This window comes from Thamnophis elegans, chromosome 14 (genome assembly GCF_009769535.1).
Source record: "Thamnophis elegans isolate rThaEle1 chromosome 14, rThaEle1.pri, whole genome shotgun sequence".
Taxonomy (NCBI): domain Eukaryota; kingdom Metazoa; phylum Chordata; class Lepidosauria; order Squamata; family Colubridae; genus Thamnophis; species Thamnophis elegans.
Genome location: NC_045554.1, coordinates 28,981,844 through 28,999,130, shown reverse-complemented (window position 1 = coordinate 28,999,130; position 17,287 = coordinate 28,981,844). Strand labels below are relative to the sequence as shown.

Sequence of the window (17,287 nt, the reverse complement as noted above, 5' to 3'; positions counted from 1 at the left end):
TGACAGCCCTGACTAAAACGTAAGTTCTTTTGCAATCTCTATTCATTTCAGGCTACATTAAATAAAGAGAAGGAGAAAACCATACACCCACCAACACTGGCAGGGTTGATAAGTCCTTGACTTGTGACCGGTTGGTTAGTAACAATTCAAAGTTACAACGGACCGGAAAAAAGATTCTTATATGACCCAGATTTGAAGTTCCAACAATGCCCACACAGCTGTGTAATTGCTTTTTGAGGACTCAGAAACTGGTTCACATTTAAAACTGTGTGCAGAGTCCAGCAATCATAGGACTGCAATTTATGATTTATTTATTTATTTTTTGCTGGAAAATGGCATTTACTTCCTCTTTCTGGCAGAAACACCCATTATGGGCAATGGGCTCACTTGATTTACTTAACAATTGCTGCAAAAAAAAAATGTTGTAAAATTGGGTCGGTCAAAAGATAAACTGTTTAATAACCAGCACAACCTACAACTGTAATTCTAGGTTCAATTACAGTCATACATTGAGAAATAGAATAGAATAGAATAGAATAGAACAGAATAGAATAGAACAGAATAGAATCCTTTATTGGCCAAATGTGACTGGACACACAAGGAATTTGTGCATCTTTGGTGCCTATGCTTTCAGCGTATATAAAAAGACAAGATACATTCTATAGAATAGAATAGAATAGAATAGAATAGAATAGAATAGAATAGAATCCTTTATTGGCCAAGTGTGACTTGACACACAAGAAATTTGTGCATCTTTGGTGCCTATGCTCTCAGTGTATATAAAAAGACAAGATACATTCTTCAAGAATCATAAGGTACAACACTTAATGATAGTCATAGGGTACAAATAAGCATCAAATCATACTAGGAAACAACCAATATAAATCCTAAGGGTACAAGCAGGAAAGTTACAGTCATACAGTCATAAGTGGGAAGAGACAGGAACGATGAGAAGATTAATAGTAATAGTAATGCAGACTTGGTAAATAGTTTGACAGTGTTGAGGGAATTATTTGTTTAGCAGAGTGATAGCTTTCAGGAGGGAAACTGTTCTTGTGTCTAGTTGTTCTGGGGTACAGTGCTTTATAGCATCGTTTTGAGGGTAGGAATTGAAACAATTTATGTCCTTGATGCGAGGGGTCGGTAAATATTTTCACAGTCCTCTACTTCCACTCATTTGCACTGATGACGTTCCCTAGTTGGGTCATAAAATGTCTGCAAGCAATCGACAAAGCTCAGAGAGCACCAAGGACTCTACAGTAAATAGTCAGGGCAAGAATACCTACCTTGTTATTTTCCTTCTTGCTACATTCCAGACAACCAAAGCTCTGCTGTCTACAAACACAATAAATTCTGCAGATTGATAACCTGTCACCATGGGGTGGTGGCCATGGATATTTCTATTGCAACAAAAACAAGTTCATTAGAGCAAGAGGTTTACCTAGGTCTCCAACAGGAAACAATACCTGGGTGAGTTTAGTTGTGTTGCAAAGCTAAGCAGTGCCAGGTTTGAACAGGAACAGGAGCAGGTAAGCTCAGCCTAAAGAGTAAACAAGGAAATCAAAGTTAAAAACAATAGCTCATGCCTCCCATGCTGCCAAGGAACTTGCATAAATCCAGGCATGCAGTCACAAACTTAACCCCAAGGGTGTATTTATCTTTACCTTTAGCCCAGTTGGCACTTCAAACTTTACTATTTACCGTATTTTTTGGAGTATGAGACACACTTTTTCTAAAAGAGGGTGAAAAATTTGGGTGTGTCTTATACTCCAAATGTAGCCCAAAACGCAAGGCACGGAGGAGGGGATGGTATAGGGAATGGTATAGGGCTGTGGCACACAGTGCCCTCTCTGCGGGCACTCCGGCCGTTGCCCCAGCCCAGTTCTACCATGCATGCCTCCCGCCGGCCAGCTGGTCTTCAGGTCTCTCCCGCACATGTGTAGTGGGCGAGGCCTTCCCCGATCTCCAGAGATGTCCCCCCCCCCGCCAGTGCTCCCTACCTTTCTCCTCCATTTTTGCCACCCACACCAACCTGAAAACCAAAAAAAGGCATGGAGAGGCCAGGGCGCATGTGCGGAGGGGGTGATCGCACTGCATTTTGGGGATTGGGGCATGCACACACGCACACACACTTTGGGCACTTAGCACCAAAAAGGTTACCCATCACTGGTGTAGGGTTTCCTGCTTGGGCAGAGGGCTGGACTAGAAGACCTCCAAGCTCCCTTCCAACTCTGTTATTCTGTTATTAAATAGCAAAAAACGTCTTCACTAGGAACAATTTAATTAAGCTTGTTTAAAATATAGCAGTAATAATAGGGGTTAAACCCTCTGCTGAATATAAATAAATAACCCACTCCCCAATACTAAGTAATAGTAATTGACAATCCATCTGTTTCTTGTTACAGTTTCTTTTACTTCTGGCTTCCTTCTTATTTTTCAGACTTTAGCCATGAGGTCTTTTAATGGCTGTAGGAGTAAACCTACAGCATCCAAGGCTCAGAAACTGGGGGAGGGAAGACAAATATCTATATTAAAATCTGTACTTCCTTTGGGAGCCAAATAATCATACTGATTGAAAGAATCATTAGATTATTAAACATAGAAGAAGTCAGAACTATTTTCAAATACAGCTTTATCCTGAATGATCACTCAGCAAATCTAAAATTTATGTTGTCCGTGTTTTTCCAAGGGTTTTCACTGTTTTATAGCCAAATATTTTGTGTTTTGCAAAACTTCAAGCCTAAGCCAAAACTATTCAGTGCTCAAACGTGTTTTTTTTCTTTACAGGAATATTTTAAGGCTGATTTCTCAGAACACTTGGGACTCCCCGTCCATTCCCAGAAGCACCAACCTATCTCAGTGGAACTTCATGTATTGTACATCAATTATTTAATGCCAGCCTTTTTCTTGAGAACTTTTCCACTGCCTGCACCTTGCAGTGAAACTGATCACATGATTTTGAACAAGCAGTTCACTCTCCGCCTTTACCTAAAGGGTAAAGGTTCCCCTTGCACATATGTGCTAGTTGTTCCTGACTCTAGGGGGTGGCGCTTGTTCCTGACTCTAGGGGGCGCTGCTCAAACTCCGTTTCAAAGCCAAAGAGCCAGCGCTGTCTGAAGACATTTCCGTGGTCATGTGACCTGCATGACTAAATGCCGAAGGCGGACGGAACGTTGTTATCTTCCCACTAAAGGTGGTTCCTATTTTTCTACTCGCATTTTTACATGCTTTCGAACTGCTAGGTTGGCAGAAGTTGGGACATGTAACAGGAACTCTGTTATGCAGCGCTAGGGATTCAAACCCCCAAACTGCCGACCTTTCTGATCGACAAGCTCAGCATCTGAGCCACCGAGCCACCGTGTCCCTCGTCTTAACCTACACAGTGTTATTATATAAGTAAAACTACAAGAAAAACACAATATTCCATTTATAGCATCTTGAGTTTCTTGGAAATGGGTCAGCCTTCTACTTAAGTTTAAAAAGAGAGCGAAAGCAATCCTGAATTTAGCTTCATAACATTGTTGACTGAAGTCATACACATCCCATAAATCACAAACCACAAAATCTCCGGCTTTTTTGTATTACATAAATGCTGTATCTTGTAAACATAGTTTACAGTTTAATGTCTGCAGATGCAGTCAAGCATAATTGAGCCCTAAAGCACGATTTGTCAAAAACACAGAGGAGATACTGTTAGGTTCAAAGATGCCAACAGAGAGAATAACTCATATTCAGCAAATGCTGTGTATGGATACAATAAACAAAAATCAGTTTATTTTAGTGCAAGCAGATTTTGCAGTGGTCATGGTGTAGCAAACTCTATCATTGCCTACTTTGATCTGGGGATGTCTCGGTGTGAAAAAGCAATCTCCAAACTTGTCAGACTTGTGGAATTCAGCTCCCAGAATTCCTCAGCCAGTCCAGCTCCCAATTTTGGGAATTGAATTCCACAAATCTTAAAGTTGTCAAGTTTGGCGACCCTGGTGTAAAACTTCCACTGGGCAAAGAGGTTAGGAAGGATGACACTGTTTTAATCCAACACATCTAGAGATCCCCAAATCATGTCCCAAAGTGTCAACAATACCTACACAGTTAGCAACAACAGAAGTTATTATTTTTATTTTTCTGGACAAGCAATTGGGCAGCTATTGGTTGGGATCCCATTGCGGTTTGGCCCTTTTCTTAAACAGTAGGAAATAATCAACTCTCACTTAATCTCCAGGGAGGCAACTGCTTGCCAAAATATCATGCTAAGCTGGGATTTACTTGGTCGTAATTTTGGAATACAGCTGGCTAAGTCCACTGCATGAATCATAACTGTTTTTTTTTTTTTAAATACATTTTATTTATTTCATTTTCATTTTCATTTTATACAATCACTTATATACTGTGCGTAAAAAAAAAGAGAAAAAAAAAACCCAACATGACACTTCATTCCCCCATACACCCTCTCTTCTCCCCCTCCAACTTTCATTTCACCCCTCCAGCATTCCCCTCTTCTACTTCCCTTCCCCCTCAGACATCTCCCCCTCCCTCCATCTCACCCTCCTTACATTCCCTCTCACTCCCTCTTTACTTCTCCCTCCTCTTTCCCTCTTCTCCTCGCTTTGGTGTATCCATACATTTCAGTTTGTTTGTTTTTTTTTAAAAAAAAAAAAAAAAGGAGAAAAAGAAAAAAGAAAAACGAGCCGCAGTATACAAGTGAATTCTTATTGTTCTAAGAATTGAAACTGTAATTCCACCCTCCCCCCTCCCCCCTATAATCCCCCCTCCCTAACCCCCTTACGGCTTCGCAGGTCCCATACCCGGCATAATTCTTTAACAAGCATTTGAGTATAATAAGGCCAGCTAACTTTAAAATTAAAAAAATAAAATAAAAGTAAAGCCAAAGAAAAAAAAAGAGAATAGTAAAAAATACAAAATAAAAAAACACACACACACACACAAAAAGAAAGGAGAAACAAGAAGGGTCAATAAACCCACTACGTTAACACAGCTTCCCATTATCTGTAAATCTTAAACAATGTAGCTCATTCCAAATTTCGGTTATTTTACTACTTGCAGGGTTTCAAACTGTATTAGAGCCAGGTAAGTTGATCAATTAGGATTCCCCAACTAAAAGTCTCATTGCTTTGTCTATCTATTCAGACCTTTAATTTATCTCTTTTTTATCCGAATATCCAAACCTTTCTATAAAACCATTAAACTCAAGTACTTCTTTCATTTTTCATTTCCAACACCTCCCTTTCTATCCTTACCCACCTCCACATGTAAATTTTTTTACCTTCCACCCTGCCTTTATCCATATCCACATATATATTTTATCCGCATCCATTGCTCCTCCCATATTTACTCCACTTTCCTGAAGACTCTCCGACCAATCTTTCTTGACCTTATATTGAAATAGCAACTCAAACAAACATCAGCTTGCATTCTAGCCCCAGGTAATCTAATTAAGCTTTCGCTACCCTTCCCTCTCCCACGCGCCTCCCAACTCCGTTCGTCCCAGACCACAACTCAAAAAGATCGCAATCTCCGCTCTCCTCGCCTAGGAAAATAATTCATGCGCAATTTGAGTTAGAGTTCAGACAAATCTTATATACAATATGTGTCCACAATCAGCAACGCTTCTTTCAGTCTCCATGTCTCATCATCGATATACAACTTTTCCATTTTATCCCAGACGGAAATCATAAAGCTTTAAGAACATCGCTAAGTCTTTATTCTTTAGTCTTCTGCCCTTCCGGAAGAGGAAAGCAACACCCTCCGCCTTGTAGCCACGTGTCTCGCTGTTTGTCTTCTCCTTCTCCTTGTCTCTCTCCAGGTCCGGATGAATCAGGAAGTCCCGCCTTCAGGGTCTCGTAGTAAAATTCTCGGGCTTCACAGACAGAATTAATGCGGTGTTTTTGGTTGCCAAATGTAACTGTAATACCAGCTGGGACTTCCCATTTGTATGGAATCTGAGAATTTCTGAGTTCTTCGGTTAAGAAAGCGTACTCTCTCCTTGTTCTTAATATTTGAGATGGTATCTCTTTAAAAACAATCAAGTCCTGTCCATCAATTCTCAACCTCTTGCTGTAAAGCCTCTGTATTATCTCATTTCTGGATTCCCTTGTGGTAAAGTATATAATTATGTCCCTCGGAAGCTGTCGCTGTTTTGCTACCCACGAATTCTGGCGGTAAATTCTTTGAATCTGCCAATCAAAGTTAAATCCCGGACTTCCCACCAAGCGGCTGAAAGCCTCAAAGAAGATCTGTTTCAAATTCTCCTGTTGGTTTTCACGCAATCCTCTAACTCTTATTGCAAAGGCAGTCTTATTATAATTTATCATGACAAGTTGTTTTTGAGCATTTTCAATTTCCTGTTGTAACGTTTGAATTTTGGATATCAAATTAAGATTAGTTTCTTCCAAAAGTTCCAATTTGTCCTCCGTTTCAGCAATATAATCTGTCATGTCTGTCATTACTCCGATCATATCCTTCTTTGCCTGAGCAATTTTAGCATCAAATTGATCATATAAATCCGATATCAGTTGATTAATTTCCTGTCTGAAATCATTAAGCGTTTTGAGAAGAAATTCTTGTGTTAACAAATCTCCCGTGGAGGGTGTAGGAGGCAAGGGTAGCGGCTTCATAGCAGTTTTTGGAAATATGTTATTAAGGAAGCGCTTCTGTTTAGATTTGGGAGCCATTCCAGAGTAAAAATAAAAGACAAGCAATCAAGCGAGCCAAAAATCAAAGTCTCTGCTCCCCTCAGTTAATCTTTTAGCAATTAGTACGGAGAAGCCTTCAGGAGGGTAGGGCTGACTAAGTACGTCACATCAAACACAAAAGCTACGAGATCGCCATCTTGTGACGCAGCTAAAAAAGAAAGGGAGCCTTTTGCGAAATTGAAGCTGGTATTTTAGATAGTAATAGAAGAAATTCCTCAGGAATGGTCCCCGCCCGGATTGACTTTTAAATAGCTTAGCTTTGTCCTGGGGGGGGGGGGCAATCTGCCTGGGGCTGCAAAAAAGGCAGCGCGGAAAACTGGCCGGAGTAAAGGCTCAGCTAATGTTGAACCTCTTCTCCATTCACAGCAAAAAAAAGCTATGAATTACAAAGAGATCCTAACGACTGACCTTCTCCCTGCCCCTTTCTGCCAGAAAGGGGAGATATCTATAGATCTTATAAGATATACGAACCAGAATCCTGACAGGAGCTTCGTTGAGCTCCCGACGGCGGCAGGCTCCTCCCCCCGAAGCCAATCATAACTGTTGATGTGCAAAACCACGCCGGCAAGCTTGGTACCGCCGTATCAAGACAATCCTCATCACGGATAGATCAGACGGGATTTGTGAGTGCCAAGGAACCAAGTGTGTGAAGAGCTAGATTGAATAGGACAGGACACCTGTGGCTCTTGCACAATACACATAGATCTCCTGTCCCTGGTGTCAGAAGTTAGCACTCACCCCTCTCCTTGGAAAATGAGATCTTTTTAGGAAATATAAAAAGGACAGAATATTTCCCCTAAAAGGGAGGCAGAAACTCACCTCCACCTTTTTCAATGGGCCATTAAGGCCTGAGCCAGTCTATTCTACCGTGTTTCCTCAAAAATAAGACAGGGTCTTATTCCCCCCCTCAAATAAGTGTTTGGCCTTATTTTCGGGGAGGTCTTATTATTTTTGAGGTGAAGGAGGCGGTGAGCATGGTCACTTCATGGCTGCTGCTGTGTTGCAATATTTTCCGAGAGGGCTTATTTTCAGGGAGGGCTTATTTTCAGGGGAGGGATTATTTTAGGGGAGGGCTTATTTTCAGAGGAGGTCTTATTTTAGCACATGTACTCAAAAGTCCGATTGAGCTTATTATCCAGAGGGTCTTATTTTAGGAGAAATAGGGTACATAACAAAGATCTACCTCCTTCAGGCAGAGCCATAATAGGAATCCCAAAGCCCTTTCATTACATCATCACTCAGCAAGAGTCAACCAAGCCTGGGACTCAGTATCAAGCACACTGCATGGCCCCATAGGAGTCTGACAACCAATCAGAATACAAGCACAAATTCAAAAACCGAGAGAGGGTATAAAACCCAAGCACTCTCAGCATCTCTCTCCTTTTTTTTTCTTCACCCAAGATCTTCAAGGCACGCGATCCTGTCCACCATTAAAACTATCTTTCCAGCCTCCATGTTTCCAGCATCTTTCTCCCCACTTGCAACGGAACCCAAATGGATATTTCTTCCAACACTAGTAAGAGAACTTTGCAAAACCTCACAATAGTTCCACTTAAGTAGAAAGGCCTAGGGAAGAGGAAATTATTTTACGGAAAAGAAAATTATTGGGGAATACAAGAGAAAATGGCTTGTTTATTACACCAGATGCAATGTTTTATGATATGATATGATATGATATGATATGATAGCATTATTCCAGTATTTGAGGGGCTGCCACAAAGAAGAGGAAGTCAACTTATTTTCCAAAGTACCAGAAGACAGGACAAGAAACAATGGATGGAAATTAAGCAACCTGGAATTAAGGAGAAATTTCCTAACAGTGAGGACAATGAAGTGGAAGAGAAGTTGCCTTTAGAAGTTGTGGGTGCTCCATCGCTGGAGGTTTTTAAGAAGAGACTGGACAATCCATTGTCTGAAATGATATAGGGTCTCTTGCCAGAACAGGGGGCTGGACTAGAAGACCACCAAGGTCCCTTCCAGCTCTGTTCTGATTGATATTTAGGACTCAACTTCAATCAACATTCATAAAATCTTATGGGGGTTTCCCTCCCCTGGAACACAACATGACACAACTCCATCCCAACCATAAAATGAGAACTATCCCTTATTTTAAAAAGGGGTCCTGTGGTTAGGAAGCAGGGCAGTAACCAATGTTAAAAGAAGTCCTTGACGTACAACCATATTTCAGCCCAGAGTAATGGTTGCAAGTCGTGATCATTAAACGGGTCACCCTGCGAGTGTACCCAATTTAATGATCTTTTTACCGTGGATGTTGAGTGACTGTGGCAATTGTTAAGTGACTGCAGCGGTCATTAAGGGAATCCTTTATACCCAATGGGCATTTGTTCTTGTTTTTTGTTTTGCTGGACAATGGCAGTAAAATGCCAGAAAGCAGCCAAAAAAAAAACAAAAAAAAAACCCACCACTTAAAATTGTGGTCACGGGACCATGGGATGCTTCAAACAGCCATGATGAATGTGAAGCTGGTTTACAAGGTCCCAAAATGTGATCACACAACTGGAAAGGGCGGGGAGGTGTCTGTGGGAACTTGAAAAACTGTTCGTAAGTATTTCTGGGAGGTCCATTGTAATTTTGAATGGCCATTAAATGTCGGTTTGTTGTGCTGGGACAACCTGTAGCATCTCAGGCTGGCAGTTGCTTCAAGAATCAAATCGGTTCTTAACCTAATCGGGGGAGAGGCGGAGGATCTGGTTTTTAAGCCCTGATGAAGTCAGTTGTGAGTCCCTTGGACTGCAAGGCGATCCAACTGGTCAGTCCTAGAGGAGATCAACTCTGACTGCTCTTTAGAGGGCCAGATCCTGAAGAGGAAACTCAAGTCCTTTGGCCACCTAATGAGAAGGAAGGACTCACTGGAGAAGAGCCTCATGCTGGGAACGATGGAGGGCAAAAAAAGAAGGAGATGGCAGAGAAGGAGGTGGCTGGATGGAGTCACCAAAGCAGTCGGCATGAGCTTGAATGAACTCCAGAGGATGGTAGAAGACAGGAAAGCCTGGAGGAACATTGTCCATGGGGTCACGATGGGTCGGACACGACTTCGCAACTAACAACAACAACGAAGTCAGTTGCTAGTTCACTGTTTATCTTTCCTTTATTACAACCAAGATAGTCCTTGAGTTACGACCATGATGGAGCCCGAAATTTCTGTTGTTCACTTGAGTCATTTGTTAAATGAGTTTGGCCCCATTTTCTCACCTCAGTTGTTGTGAATCACTGCAATTAATAAGTCAGTAGCCTGGTTGTTAAGTGAATCCGGTTTCCCCCACTGACTTTGCTTGTCAGAAGGTCGCAAAAGGGGATCACGAGACCCCAGCACACAGAAAAAGTTCATAGCTATGAACCTGTTGCCTAGCATCTGAATTTTGATCACATGATCACGGGGATGCAGCAAAGGTCGTAACTATGAAAAACAGTCATAAGTCACAGTTTTCAGTGCCGTCATAACGTCAGAACAGTCAACTAACTGAACTGTGGTAAATCAAAAATTACCTATACACGGTGTTTAATTTTAAGTGCATTCTATAAACTTCAGTTCTTCAGTTTCCCAGAAATTTTGCAACAAATTGGAAACAACTTAAAGCTCTTTTTCTGGGCGTAGCTTAAAAAAAATTGTTTTTGACTGCTTGTTTTAAAAAAAAAATGGCTTTGTTAACAATAACAAACAGCAGTTCCAGACAAATAAGTTAACACCGCATTGTTCCTTCTTTTTTTATACCAGTCATGCAAAAGGAAATGCTGGAGGGTAAGAAAGTATTTGCTTTTTTAAGGAAATGTTTGTCTTTTAAGTAACCAGAGCTCAGCTGATTACTTAGCCTTCGTCCTCTACCAATCCATATAACTTTTTGCAAAGGACCAGAATTACAGGAATTCTCATATTCCTTTTTTAAAAAAATATTTAAAAGAAAAATAGGCCAGGAGAGAGTTAAGAGATAACAGGAGCAAAACCTGAAAATAAGGATCCTAGGTGAGGTTTAAAGAAACAGGGCCTCAGTTCATTTAATGACCATTCAAAGTGACGACAGCATTGAAAAAAAAGCTTATGATCGTTTTTCACACTTATGACGGTTGCAGTATCCCCCGCGATCAGATGATCGAAATTCAGATGCTTGGCAACTGCTTCATACTTACGATGGTTGCAGCGTCCCGGGGGTTACGTGATCCCCTTTTGCGACCTCCTAACAAGCAAAGTCAAGGAGGAAGCCAGGTTCACTTAACAACCGAATGACTAACTCATATAGCATTCGCTGGCTGGGGAATTCTGGGAGTTGAAGTCCAGACATCTTCAAGTTGACAAGGTTGAGAAACACTAACTTAGCGGCTGCAGTGATTGGTTTAACTTTGGCAAGAAAAGTCGTAAAATGGGGCAAAACTCACAACAAATCTTTCACTTAAAGACAGACATTTTGGGCTCTATTGGGGTCATAAGTCGAGAACTACCTGCATTAAGAGCGATTATGACATCACACACACAGCTTCCTCTTCCAAGAACTCAAAACACATCCCATCGGATCCAAATCATCTTTTTCCTCAGCAAGCTTGGTTAACCTGTTCTAAAAGTTAGTTACAAAGAGACTAATATAAGCATTAAAGGTAAAGGTTACTCTTGCACATATGTGCTAGTTGTTCCTGACTCTAGGGGGCGGTGCTTGTTCCCGACTCTAGGGGGCAGTGCTCATCTCCATTTCAAAGCCGAAGAGCCAGTGCTGTCCGAAGACGTCTCCATGGTCATGTGGCCGACATGACTAAACGGCGAAGGGGCACAGAGTTCTATTACCTTCCCACCAAAGTGGTCCCTATTTTTTCTACTAGCATTTTTACATGCTTTCAAACAGCTAGGCTGTCAGAAGCTGGGACAAGTAACAGGAGCTCCGTCCATTATGCAGCGCTAGGGATTCGAACCGCTGAACTGCCGACCTTCTGATCAACAAATTCAGAGTCTTAGCCACTGAGCCATCGGGCCACTGTTCTAAAACTCAGTTACAAAGAGACTAAGATCAGCATTAGCTACAGCCAATCTAGACCAATCTTAAACTTAGCAGCTTTAAGGGCTATGGAACTTCAACTCCCAGAATTCCCGACAAATTCATGCAGCTGAATTGAAAAGGGCACCTACGGGCACCCAGCAATGCTATACTTGTTCTGAAAAGAGCGAGAAAGACTTGAGACCATCCGTGCTTCTCAAACTTGGCAAGGTTTAAATCTCAAAGACTGATAAAGTCGAAGTGCGGACTTCAACTCCCAGAATTCCCTTCATATTATTGCAAAAAGCTAAGCTTTATTCAGAACAGCTTACAACCGGGCTGTCAAATTCCCGGCCCATGCCCAGGTTAGCGAAATTCCTGATATGTCACGTGACGACACCGTGATGAGTTTGACACCCCTAGCTTACCTCTCCCAACACTACCTCCAACACCATACCAAATCAACATCTGCCTATCCCAACTCCTTGGGAAGCACTTGAGAGGTGGATAAAAAAAAAATCTGAACATCTGCCTGTGTGCTGAACCATTAATAATTAATAAGGTGATTCTTAACGATGCTTAATAAGGCATTTATTAATTGAAAGCCGTCCAGAGGCATTGGGAATGAGTTGGGCAGATATATATGCCCAAATATTTCATAAATAAATAAACTCTGAGCAAGGTTTGTTTTAATAGGTTATGTGTGAACCCAACCAGTTGGGTTTTATGTTAACAAGTCTGGTGATGCAAACCACGACTTAGGCCAGTGATTCTTAGCCTTGATTAAGAGGGGTGTAGACCTCAATGCCCAGAATTTCCGTTCCACTCACGCTGGCAGGGGGATTCTGGGAGTTGACATCCTTCCATTTTAAAGCTGCCAAGGTCTCTAAAACACCCTCCCCCCCCAAAAAAAAAACCTGGTCTAGACATTTTGCAAATGAAGGATACCAGGACCTTTAAATAGCTGAGAAAATTCTCATCTGCCATTCCCCAAAGCATGACACAGCCAAGCAAGAGAGATTGAAATGCTGATTTAGTAAAAGGCAACTTTTTAGAGGCTTTGAGTCATTGTTAATTCCTGGCAACTGCCAGTTCTTGGCAAGAGTTCAGAAGCACTTTGCCGTAACCATCTTCCTAAGGCTGAGAGAATGACTAGCCCAAGAGGGTTGGAAAGGACCTAAGAGGTCTTCTAGTCCAACCCCTGCTCAAGCAGGAGATCCTAGACCATTCAAGACAAATGGGTGTCTAGTCTTCTTCTTGTGAGTGTTGGAGCATCCACAACTTCTGAAGGCAAGCTGTTCCATGGATTAATTGTCTCACCATCAGGAAATTTCTCCTTAGTTCTAGATTGGATCTCTCATTAATGATCTTCCAGCCATTACTTCTTCTCCTGCCTTCTGGTGCCTTAGAGAATAGGTCAACGCCTTCCTCTCTGTGGGGCAGCTCGTCAAATACTGGAAGACTAGAACGCACAACATCCTGGTTTATAGCCTGGTGCTATAACCACTAGACCAGGGGTGTCAAACTCAAGGCCCAGGGGTCAGATCCAGCCCACGGGGGGCTTAGATCTGGCCTATGGGACCTCCCTGGAACAGCGAAGGACTGTCCCACATGTCCCTGCTGGTGAAAATGGCCACATGCAGCCCTCCTGAGCTCCGTTTTCGCTGGCAGAGGGTTGCAGGAGGACGTGGCAGCCGGAAACGGAGCTTAGGAGCCTGTTTTCACTGGCAGTGCTCAGGCCACAACTGGCACCCCCAACATGAGTGACATCGAGCTGATCACGCCCACCCTGGCCATGCCAACCCCACTCACCCAAGGACAAACACAACCCTGATGTGGCCCTCAATGAAATCAAGTTTGACACTCCTAAGTGTCAAGCAGTTTTGACTAAACTGCTCTAAGAGAATCAATTTCCACTTCACATCCCACCCAAAAGACTTTTCCCATATCCACTGGAAATAGTCAAAGGTATAACGCAAGTTCAAGGGAGATAGTGGCTCAGTGGCTAAGACCCTCAGCTTGTTGATCAGAAAAGTCGGCAGTTCGGTGTTTTGAATCCCTAGCACCGCGTAACAGAGTGAGCTCCCATTACTTGTCCCAGCTTCTGCCAACCTAGCAGTTTGAAAGCATGTAAAAAATGCAAGTAGAAAAATAGGAACCACCTTTGGTGGGAAAGTAACAGCGTTCCGTGCGCCTTTGGCATTTAGTCATGCCGGCCACATGACTACAGAGACGTCTTCGGACAGCGCTGACTCTTCGGCTTTGAAATGGAGATGAGCACCGCCCCCTAGAGTCAGGAACGACTAGCATTTATGTGCAAGGGGAACCTTTACCTTTACCTTTATAAGGCAAGTCCTCAGCTGGAAACAAAGCTACTAAAAGTCGAAGGCTGACCATTCTATAACCCTGTCTTTCTACTCTCTCAGAGCTTTTTATTTATTACTAATATTTTCTACCGACTTATAAGGTTGCCAAAGCAATGCACAATTTAAAAAAAACAAAAAAACCCAGCCCTAAGACAGCCATAAAACCACCTTTCCAAAATGAAAAGTCACAGCCATCAAAACACAAGAGATGATTTCAAAGGGCAGTCTGGGGAGGGGAAAAAATAAATCCCCAAACTTTGTTTTTTCCCCATCACAAACAACAAGGGACGCCGGGACGCCGTTCCCTCAACAAGAAGAGAGGACCTCTTCAAAAACCTCTCAAGCCTTCCTCTCCAAGGTGAAGGGGAGGGGGAAGAGCGAAGTCTGAGCCTGGGCAGGGGAGGATGGGCATTGTGGTGCAAAAAGAAAAAAATAAGCACCGCATCCCAGCAGGAAGAGAAGGCAAAAAAAATTTGGCCTCCGGAGAGAGGGAGAAAAATCAGGGCAGTCCTTACCTGCTCCCCCTTTGCAAGGCGATGCTCTGGACTGCGGGGACCCCCAAAATCAGTCAGGGTTCTCTTGCACCCCTATCCCCAACTCAAAGAGACCTGGGGGAGGGGGCTTCAACTGTCTGAAGAGCCCCCAAAAGGCAGAAGCTGGAATCCCCTTCCAGCAGGACCGGCGACCCCCGGAGGCCCCTCCTTGCCCCAAGAGACCACCCCGCGTTCCGCCCACCGCCGGCTGCTGGCTTAGCGGACCCCCAAATCATCCGGCCGCTCGCCCCTCGTCCTGCCCAAGGCCGGGCCGGCTCACCCCTCTCTGGAGCCAGGGACGGAGCTGAGCCGCCCGGTTGGGAGCGAGGAAGGCGAGCCGCGAGGGCTCCTTGGCTGTTGTCTCTTTGCAAAGCGCAGGCAACTGCGTTGCACCCGGCTGCGGCAGAAACCATCATTCGGGGCTTAAAGAAGCAAGCTAGGTTTGTTGGCCAAGCCAACCCTTAGCCCGGAATCCATCCATCTAGCCATCCATTCACCCACCTGGCCGGTTCCCTCCCCTCCCGGGGGATGATGATGATGATGCTCCGGCGGCGTCTGCTCCTTCCTTTCTCCCTCCAGCCAGCCAGCCGCCCTCCAAGGACGGCCGGCCGGCTAATCCGCCTCCGACCTGCCGCCACCGACTCCGGGCGGCAAAACAGCCTGGCCAGGCCCGCTGGCTTCTTTTTTTCCCCCTCCGCAGCTGGACACCCGCTGACTCCGCCCCTGTAGGGGCGTGTCCCTTGAGCCCCGCCCCCGTCCCTCCTTGCGGCGGGGAAGCGCTTTGTCTCCGCCGGACGCTGATCGCGAGTCGTCTGACCGGGAATGGAGGACTGTAGCCGCGTGGGGCGCTGAAGCCTCCGACGGGCTTCAGACCCTTCTGGCAGCAGCGGGAGGGAAGGGATATTTTATTTTATTTTATTTTTTATTATTTTATTATTTTATTTCATTATTTTATTTTATTGTTTTATTTATTTGTTTATTTTATTTTTTATTTTATTTTATTTACACATTTATGTCATCTCTGCAGCACTTCTACATCTTTTATATATCCATTGTGTTTCTCTTCTCTGTACATATATATCCAATATGTCTATATCTATATAAGTTTTACATCTTTTTTTTCCCTCCACTAATTCAATACATTACAATCCTTCTATACATTACATCTTTTTATATACATTCAATTTTCTTATATTTCCTTTTACCGTACTATGTTTAATCTACAATCAATCCTCTTGTTAATCCTGTGGTTTTGTATTTATTTTGTAGTTTCTTGCTCTTTTTTTCTTCCCTTTATTACTTTCCTATTTTTTTTTCCTCTTTCCTCTAGCCAATTATACCAGAAGTCCCATACTGAATAGATGGATTCCAGGCAAATGCATCCTTGGGGTTGGTTTAGGCAATAAACATTAATTTATAATAAGGGTTTATAATAATGGTATAATAAACCTCCTTTCATTTTTATGTATTTATTCATCCAGCATGAATTAGATAACAGATATAAGTATAAACATGATTTTGGATACATAAAATGGATACGAATAAAAAAAGGAATATTAGGACAGGGATGGTAGGCATGCTGGTGCGCTTATGCGCACCCCTTAAAGGCCTCTTGACTTTGCTGATCAAGAAAGTCTCAAAAGAAATGTGAGTCAGTTGCCAAGCATTCGAATTTTGGTCATGTAATGCTGCAATGGTCATAAAATGTGTAAAAAAGCCTTGTAAATGTGGCTTGCCTAGCAATGGAAATTCTGCACCCAATTCTGGATGTAAATCGAGGACTGCCTTTCATGGTCACCTCCTCTCTTTTTTTCTTAAAGGCTTTGGAGGGAAGCCTCCAATGATGATGTCTGAAATGGTGTAGGGTTTCCTGCCTAGGCAGGGGGTTGGACTGGAAGATCTCCAAGGTCCCTTCCAACTCTGCTATTGTATTGTATTGTATTGATGTCACTGGCCACATAGACTCTTAGGACAAATCCTTGCTCAGAAAAACACTCAAAGCAGTAAATGCTACTTACCTGGAAGGAATCAACCTGTTGTAATAGCTACTGGAATTAACTGACATTTTCAAGCAGTCATTGAAGGGAGCAGACCACGAGTGACTGTGGTCATCAGGTCCAGCCATTTTCTATTAATATTAACTTAAGCTGGTGAATGATTCCCTCTTTGCTACATAATACTGCATGTCACATTTTGTAATGGGCCTTCTTCCTCCTTTAGTCGTATGTCTGTTGGTGAGGATTACCGCTCTGTGTTTGCTTTCTGCCTTAGATGCTAGACACCTTCAAAGGGGCATCTCTTTCTGAACCAGTGTAGTTACTCATTGACCAACAAAGCAAACCAGCATGGATTAATCAGCTAACTTCACAGACTCCTCCATGACATTTGACAGTCGGAAGGAACTGGGAAGAAAACAGATAGAATTGCAATGCTGGGTAGCAGTAAATACAGTCAGTGGAAATCACTCCAAGCTAGGATGGTTTAAAACAAGGCAATAAACACTTGATTGTTCCATTGAATCCCTGTTGAGGAAGTAGTTAGATTTAAGGAGATAATGAAAAGAATGAAAGAATCTCAGAATTTAGACGAAACAGATGCCACACTTTCTGGTTTGATAAAGACTTGGTAGTTAAAGTGTTATAACTGATCAGGAGCAAACATTAAGTCCAACCTTGGCAACTTTAAGACCTGTGGAC

At 42.9% G+C, this 17,287-nt stretch overlaps 1 protein-coding gene across 3 annotated transcripts in view; it reads right to left on the bottom strand.

Moving 5' to 3' along the window:
- SLC7A6 (solute carrier family 7 member 6) overlaps positions 1-16,692 on the bottom strand; it is a 62,385-nt gene extending 45,693 nt beyond the window's left edge. The window contains exons 1-2 of one of the 3 annotated variants that reach the window (XM_032230410.1): positions 16,610-16,692; positions 1,442-1,540 (exon numbers count right to left, since the gene is read on the bottom strand). The gene's annotated coding sequence lies outside the window, so the exon portion shown is untranslated. Of the gene's footprint in view, positions 1-1,441; positions 1,541-15,092; positions 15,292-16,609 lie in introns of those variants that run through there. The other 2 variants (XM_032230409.1, XM_032230411.1) reach the window with 2 other exon arrangements.
- Positions 16,693-17,287: the final 595 nt, after the last annotated feature.